The sequence below is a fragment of the Gossypium arboreum genome, chromosome 3 (assembly GCF_025698485.1).
Source record: "Gossypium arboreum isolate Shixiya-1 chromosome 3, ASM2569848v2, whole genome shotgun sequence".
Lineage (NCBI taxonomy): Eukaryota > Viridiplantae > Streptophyta > Magnoliopsida > Malvales > Malvaceae > Gossypium > Gossypium arboreum.
In genome coordinates, this window is record NC_069072.1 from 18,969,293 (window position 1) to 18,976,398 (window position 7,106).

Genomic DNA, 7,106 nt, shown 5'->3' on the forward strand with positions numbered 1-7,106 from the left:
GTAAATTATCTGAAAATGTTCTGAAAGTTTTGGTAATACTCTGTAACCCTGTTCTAGCGACATACACGGGTTAGGGGTATTACACACCTAATTATGTTAACCCCTTAAATTTCGAGGTGTTACAGGGATTATGCTTGATTTTCCCCACCATGGTTTCCTACCCATTTTAAGTTCGAATGTTCCCTCCAATTAGGGTTGTGGTATTTGAATAGGGATCTCGACCCTTATTAACTATCTAGCTTCCCTTCTTTAGCTGGTTCTCAATACATAGCTCCATTCTCGTTGGCTTGATAGGCATCTCCAAACGGTTAAGCTTTTTTAGGATTCGTTGGAATTAATCATCGCCATTATTTTTGTTCAAAGCTTTTACCATTGGTGGCTTTTATTTGTACATAAATCTCTCATTGGGCCACAAATACGAATTCATGTCCATGTTGTCTATTACTTTGTAGACTCGTTTATACGTATAGAACATGAAAGATCCTCCAGCCGCTTTGCCTAGGCTAGATCTGATGTGGTTGTCAACGCTATTGTAAAATATTTGGATCTGGAACCATGCTGCAGTCCATGGTGTGGGCACTTCTTTAGCATTTCTTAAATCATTCCTACGCCTCGTATATTGATTCACCTTTATATTGTTTAAATTTGACGATTTCTTGCGTGAGCTGAATGGTTCTTCTTATCGGGAAAAATTTATAGAGAAAATTTTGTGCTAGATCCTTCTACATTGTAATGGAGCCTGGTTCTAACAATTCTAACCAATCAGTTGCATTGTCATATAAAGTGAACGGGATTAACCAAAGATGCACAGCTTCATTGGATACCCTGTTGTACTTAAAGGTGTTGCAGAATTGAAGAAACTACGTCAAGTGCCAATTAGGGTCTTCCATCATATTTCCCTTAAATTGCAGCGTATTTTGGATCATCTAAGTTATGGCCATTTTTATTTCAAAATTATTGGCATTGATTTTTAGCCTTTCGATTTTACCGCGCACCACATCTAATGTAAGTAGGGCGTACTCGCGCAACGTCCTTTTCTCCATTAGGACTTTTTCCCAGATATTTACTTGCTATTCTCATGGGTCGTTGAATAAAGGATTTTTTCGTGGTAAATTTATTATTGCGGGTGGATCGGTGTTCATCAATTGATGATTGCACCTGAGTATTTTTCTACGAATTTGGGTATGGTTTGATTGGGGTGCTAAGGCTTAGGGTCATAAACAAACTAAAAAATTAAAAAGAAATTAAATGAATAAAAATAAAAATAAATATTAAATATTAAATATTGTATCTATATGTTTTAATGTTCCTACTTATCTTATTAATTGTAAAACTATTTTCTAGATTTAATACCGAAACATCCCCTGCAACGGCATTAACAACTTGACCGCTTAGAAACACGTTATCATTTATAGTAAAATATCACACCAAATATATATAAAATTAGAACGGCGGTGTCCACAAGTATACGGGTCAAATTGTAATATAGTATATGTGTACAATGGAACGCGGGAAGTATTTTGAGGATCGTAACCAAGGGAGGATAGAAAAAATCTATAAAAATCTTTTTAAAATAATAAGTCTAAAGAGTAATAATTAATTCTTATATTGCAAGAAACCATAAAATAGATTAATGAGAGAAATTAAACAACGAAAATAAATAAACAAGAAAAATAAACAAACAATGAAATCAATAAAACCAATCAGGAGGATTCATTCGTTTCGGGATTTGTAATTAACTTTGGATTAGGGTTCTAGCGTGGACTAGCTATCAATTAACTAGTTATTACCTCTTGGTCTTAAACTAATTAATTGATTGGTTGATATTTGCTTATCTCTCGACCTTACTTTGTCAACCAAGATAAACTATGATTTACTCTGTTTGACTTATCTTTCGATCTCGTTTCTTCTATGATCAATTCCTAGGGTTGTCAAGCCTAAGGTTTAAGAACGCGTATCTATACCAACTAATCCTCTTGGAAAATCCTAAATCCTCCGTTAGTCACGTCCCCATCCACTTATTAATCTCCCGTAAGGGATTTAGCCACTCTTATTATTCATAATCTTAATCTCAATTGAAATAAGCATGCAATCAACACTAATAAATCGAAAGAGAAAAGATATTAGAATAATCCTGGATTGATGTCGAGTAGAGTACGGAGTAACAAATCTCTCGATAGGAATAATCAATAATCATTGTTTGAAAAGAAGAAATAAACTAAGATACTTTAATAATATATAAGAACTCTTGGATTGAAACTGATTCCAAGAGGAAAAACAGAGTTTAGAAAAGCCGAAAGAAAACTAAATCTAATCCTACTCCTAAACTTCTAAGGTTTTTGATTGCGTCTAAGATGGCTTAGTTACATCAAACCCCTAAGGTCTTATTTATAGGAGTGTTGGAAACCCAAATTAGGTCTTCGGCATGTCCTAGGTCATTGTATAAAGTTGATTGTACAAACAAAAATAGTCTTGGTATACTTTGGCATCACGTCGACATATGTCACGCCATAGGCCCTGCATGTTGTGACATGACAATAAATTAATGCCTTGTATGATTCATTTCATGCTTTGATAGCTCGGAAAGCTTGTGCACCATTCGGCCTTTACTCATAGGTTGGGCCTTAATCTATCATCCTACACAGTCAATTGAATATATTGGTACTATCTAAGGCCCGTGTCGGCCTAATAGATCACCACACTCACAAAATGTGTTAAAAATAATTATTTTACTAATATTTAATCCTAAATATTTAATAGTGAAAATGTATTAATAAATATTAAATGGACTAAAAAATAAGTTCTTTAAATACAAAAATATACCTAATTAACTACTAGACAGTTCAATGTTTAGATTTTGTCTCCTCAACGGTAACCATAACTTTCATCATAAACCCCACATATATATATATATATATATATGTACGTATATATTGAGTAGTCATTCTTTTTCGTTTAGTATTTTGTTTGTTTCGGCGGGGCCATGCATTGATCATTAATCATCTTTCCCCAACAGTAATACCCATGTCATCACAAAACACGGATATATGATAGCATTAATAAAGCAAAGATCAGCATTAGCAGTTTATCCTTTAGCATCTTTGCCTCTCGTAGTGTCTTAATCTCTTCAAACTCCAACTCACATCCGTTAATTTATAAACCCATGAAAACCATACGTTAAGGTTATGGTGGGGATGTCACAAAAAGCATTAATGGATTTTCTGCAATACTTAACTGTTAATATCTTGCAATTCAATATTGGTGGATTGTTGAAAACAGCACAGAGTTCCATTCATCGAAAGGGATTGCTTAGCTGTTTCTTGCAAGGCTTGAAAACCTTCAGATGAAGAAAATATAAAGCAAGGGAGTGGGCACGAGTTTAAGAAATGGAAGTTTCAAGAGAGAAATAAAAAACAAATAAAAGATGACTGAAGTACTACAACATGCTTGATTCCGTGGACAACGCTAGCGCCATGTTTCATTGAGACTTGAGAGAGAACTTTTTCTTTTTATATAATATGATTCAAATTTAGTGTTTAAAATATGGTATGATGATGAGCTTGAGATAAACACAAAAGGTAGCAGAGTCCAATGTTTTTGTGAGAAAGATATAGCAAGTTGGGCAAGTCGATAGTGCAACTTGGAACTCTGCGATTCTCCTCTGAATACTGTGACCACCGTTTCGTCATGTACATACGGTTATCGTCGATTTTTTATTGTAATTTCCTCACATATACAGATACACGAGTCTATTTATTGCGTTTGGTGTGTGGTGTAGGTAAATATAGTTTATGAAACTTGAAGCTAGTTACTTCAAACTAATGGCATTATACGTGTTTACACACACACACATATATTGATATAATATACAGTTAGATTCCAGTTTAGTACGGGTGAGTTGCGGTTGGGACCTCCCATCGCACTTAGGGGACATTTGGGTAAACATGGCTGTTGCACGGTGGTGCCATTTCCACTGTTGTCATGAGCGAATCCGAAGAGGCATATAGCAACCTTGGCTTCGTCGGATACAATGGTGCAATAACATTTATAGTCCCTCTAAAAAATAATAATTTGATTTAAGCATTTTTCGCAAAAGAAATATTTTATTTTAACCCAACCATTCATAGTTTTATCTCAGTCCCTAACAATTTTTTTCCAGCTAATTGAGGGTCCAACAGCAGTAGAAAAAATATCGCGTATTTCCCACAGCAGCAGCTGCTTCCTTGTATCACCTCACTTTCATTGATTTCTTTCTTTTAATTTATTATTTATTTTAAATGATAAGTAAGTTTATATAATTCAATAATGAATAAATAACAAAAATTCAACTTGGAATGACGATAAATATCATAATAACCACATATAATTTAATTATGTAATTACAGTAAGGTTTTAACTAATTATAGTTTAAAAATTAGTAGTAAAAACTATTCGATTCTATCAAAAAATTTTTTTTGAAAGTCTTATGCAAATTTTAGTAAAATATCATTAAATATTAATATCTCTTCTCCCAAGTTGAATATGTCCTTTCAATTTTTTAGACATTAGAATTAGGATGTTTTGTATAAAGGCATGAAATCTATAATTTAAAATATTAACCCAAAATTTTAATCACTTGCTTTTTATGTTGTCCTTTTATTATCTAAAACACGAATATTCTCTTTCATTTCAATATTATTCGTACAATTTCACTTAGAATTGATAATCCGTGTCTTTTATCATATTCATATACTTTTTTTGTACGTATTTAAATTATTTTATTTTTATTTAATTTTTTTATTATATAGATTTTGAAATATTCACATAAGTAGCAATGAAAACAATGGAGGTTGTATCACATCTAAAATAATTCTAGTATTTATGTTAATTAGATTAAATAATCATATTCAAAATATTTTATATTAACTATCGTATGATAATAATTTATTCTATATGAATTTTAACCTGCTATATTATAAAGCCATATTATTTTCACGTTATTTATACGTATATCTTCTTTTCTTTCATATATAACATAAATTATTATATTTTAAAAATTACTAGATCAACCCATTAGGTTTAAAGTTCAAAATGCGTTGAATCTCGAAACTTGCTAATTTGAACTCGCTTTGTAACATTTTCGCATGTTAAATACTTAAATCCTAATTATTATATACATGAGTTGACTTAAACCAACTGCTTAAATATTAAACCAGTTTCATAGGTATTTAAGTTGCTTAATTATAAAGCTTTTTTTAAAAAAAAATAATTAATACAAATAAGACAAAACAGACAATTTCTTGTCTTTGCAACTAGTTAGTCCTCATGTAATTGTAAGATAATAATTAGTTAAGCCACAAGGGCAAACTAATTGTGATTGCATTAAAGAAATTAAACTTTGGTTGCGGTTCACAAGAAAGACAATGTATCATATATTAAATGATTTATAAAAAAATCTAAAACTTTCGGAAAAAACTATAGCACAAACATATGTTTCTTTAAAATAACAAAATATGTATATATTAAGAAATAATTGTAGTTGGCCACGTATATTTGTTAGAAAATAAGGAAATTATATATATAATAAAAGTAATTATATGTTATTATTTATTATCATAAAGGTTAGTCTAAATTAAAAGTTATTTAATTTGGTTACGGTTTATTGTGCTTTAATTATTAAAAAAGTATGGATCAAATATGTGTAGATACTCTAGTAACTAATTTCTAATTGATGATAGACTGCTTAGAAATTAGGGTTAATGTACAAAAGTTATATATATTAGGGTTATGGTCCCCAAATTATATATACGTAACTTTTCTAATATTTCATCTTTAAAAAAGAGAGAGACATATTCTTTGAATTACTTATGTGCTAATTTGGAAGAAATCAATGAATTCAAGTACGCTTCCACATTTAGTTTTGTTCTTGATTATTTAACATGAAAGATTTTGGTTAATTAAGTTTTATATCAGATCTTGTTTTTACAGTTCTAATAAGTGGTATTCGAGCCTCACCACGTCGAATCATTGGGAAATAATTAAGTTTCTTTACAAATAAAAGTTAAAACAAATTATCTCAATAGTTAAAATCTTTAAAAACAAAATTTCAATCATCATCCTCAAAGTTGATCTCCTCATCCTCCTCATCTTCCTCTCCTTCCTCATCTTCACTTTCTTCTTGTTTTTCAATTTCGTGCTCATATTCTTCATAGTCAGGATGCATTGGCCCAAACATATCTGACGTATAATTAGGCATTCTAATGTTGTTTTTCTGTGCAAATTATTTAAAAAATGGGTCTGATTCTTGCATCCAGTGTATCATCCAATCCATCTTTGGATGGCTGCTCTCGCTAATTTCTTGTCGGGTTGTCGATTTTACTTTCTTTTGAAATGAGGCTAGAGTAGCCATATTCTCTTGTTGGCGTTTATTCCACTCCTTTATTTGTTTTATCCGAAGCTCTATGTACTATGTATATAGTGTGTCTCTAATTATGCTTCGGGATGCCTTCATGGATTACTCAGTGGACACCATCGGAATGCCTGCTCTTTTGCATAAGGCTGTCACTAAGTGGGGAAAGAATATTACTACTTTCTAGCCACTAATGTAAAATTTCATATTTTGGTATATCCGTGTTCCAATGTATATTTGTTTCTTCTAAAAAATAGCATAAAGCAAAATAGCTCGAAAAGTATTGACATTAGAAACATTCAACGCAAGAGTAATTCGAGTGCATAGAAATTGAGTCCATATTTTTGCTACAGGAAATAATATTGCTTGATTAAACAAAGTTGTGATATCAGTACTTGGGTGACACTTCCATTCGCCCCTTCCTTCTATTAGATAGTTTATAACATTATCCACATTTATGTCTCTAAAGTAATCTAAATCAGTTTCTTCTACAAATTCTTTCTCATAAAATGGAGCGTTATAAAATTCGCAACTAATTCGAGGGGTATTTGTACTTCCTTCCCTCGCACCAGTACTGTTTCCTAAGTGAAGCCTTTAGCCCTTTTAGACTCTTGGTCCCACAAAGATGCGTGAATTTCTTGAACTACAAGGATCATAGCGAAGTCTTTTGGGATTACACAGAAGCATTCCCATCTATGGTATTGAACCAAAGGCCAAA

General features: G+C 31.7%; 1 non-coding gene across 1 annotated transcript; it reads left to right on the forward strand.

Annotated features, from left to right (window-relative positions):
• Positions 1–562: 562 nt before the first annotated feature.
• Positions 563–667, forward strand: LOC128290766 (small nucleolar RNA R71). Its single transcript, XR_008280553.1, has one exon. It is a non-coding gene; the product is annotated as a small nucleolar RNA R71 (small nucleolar RNA).
• Positions 668–7,106: the final 6,439 nt, after the last annotated feature.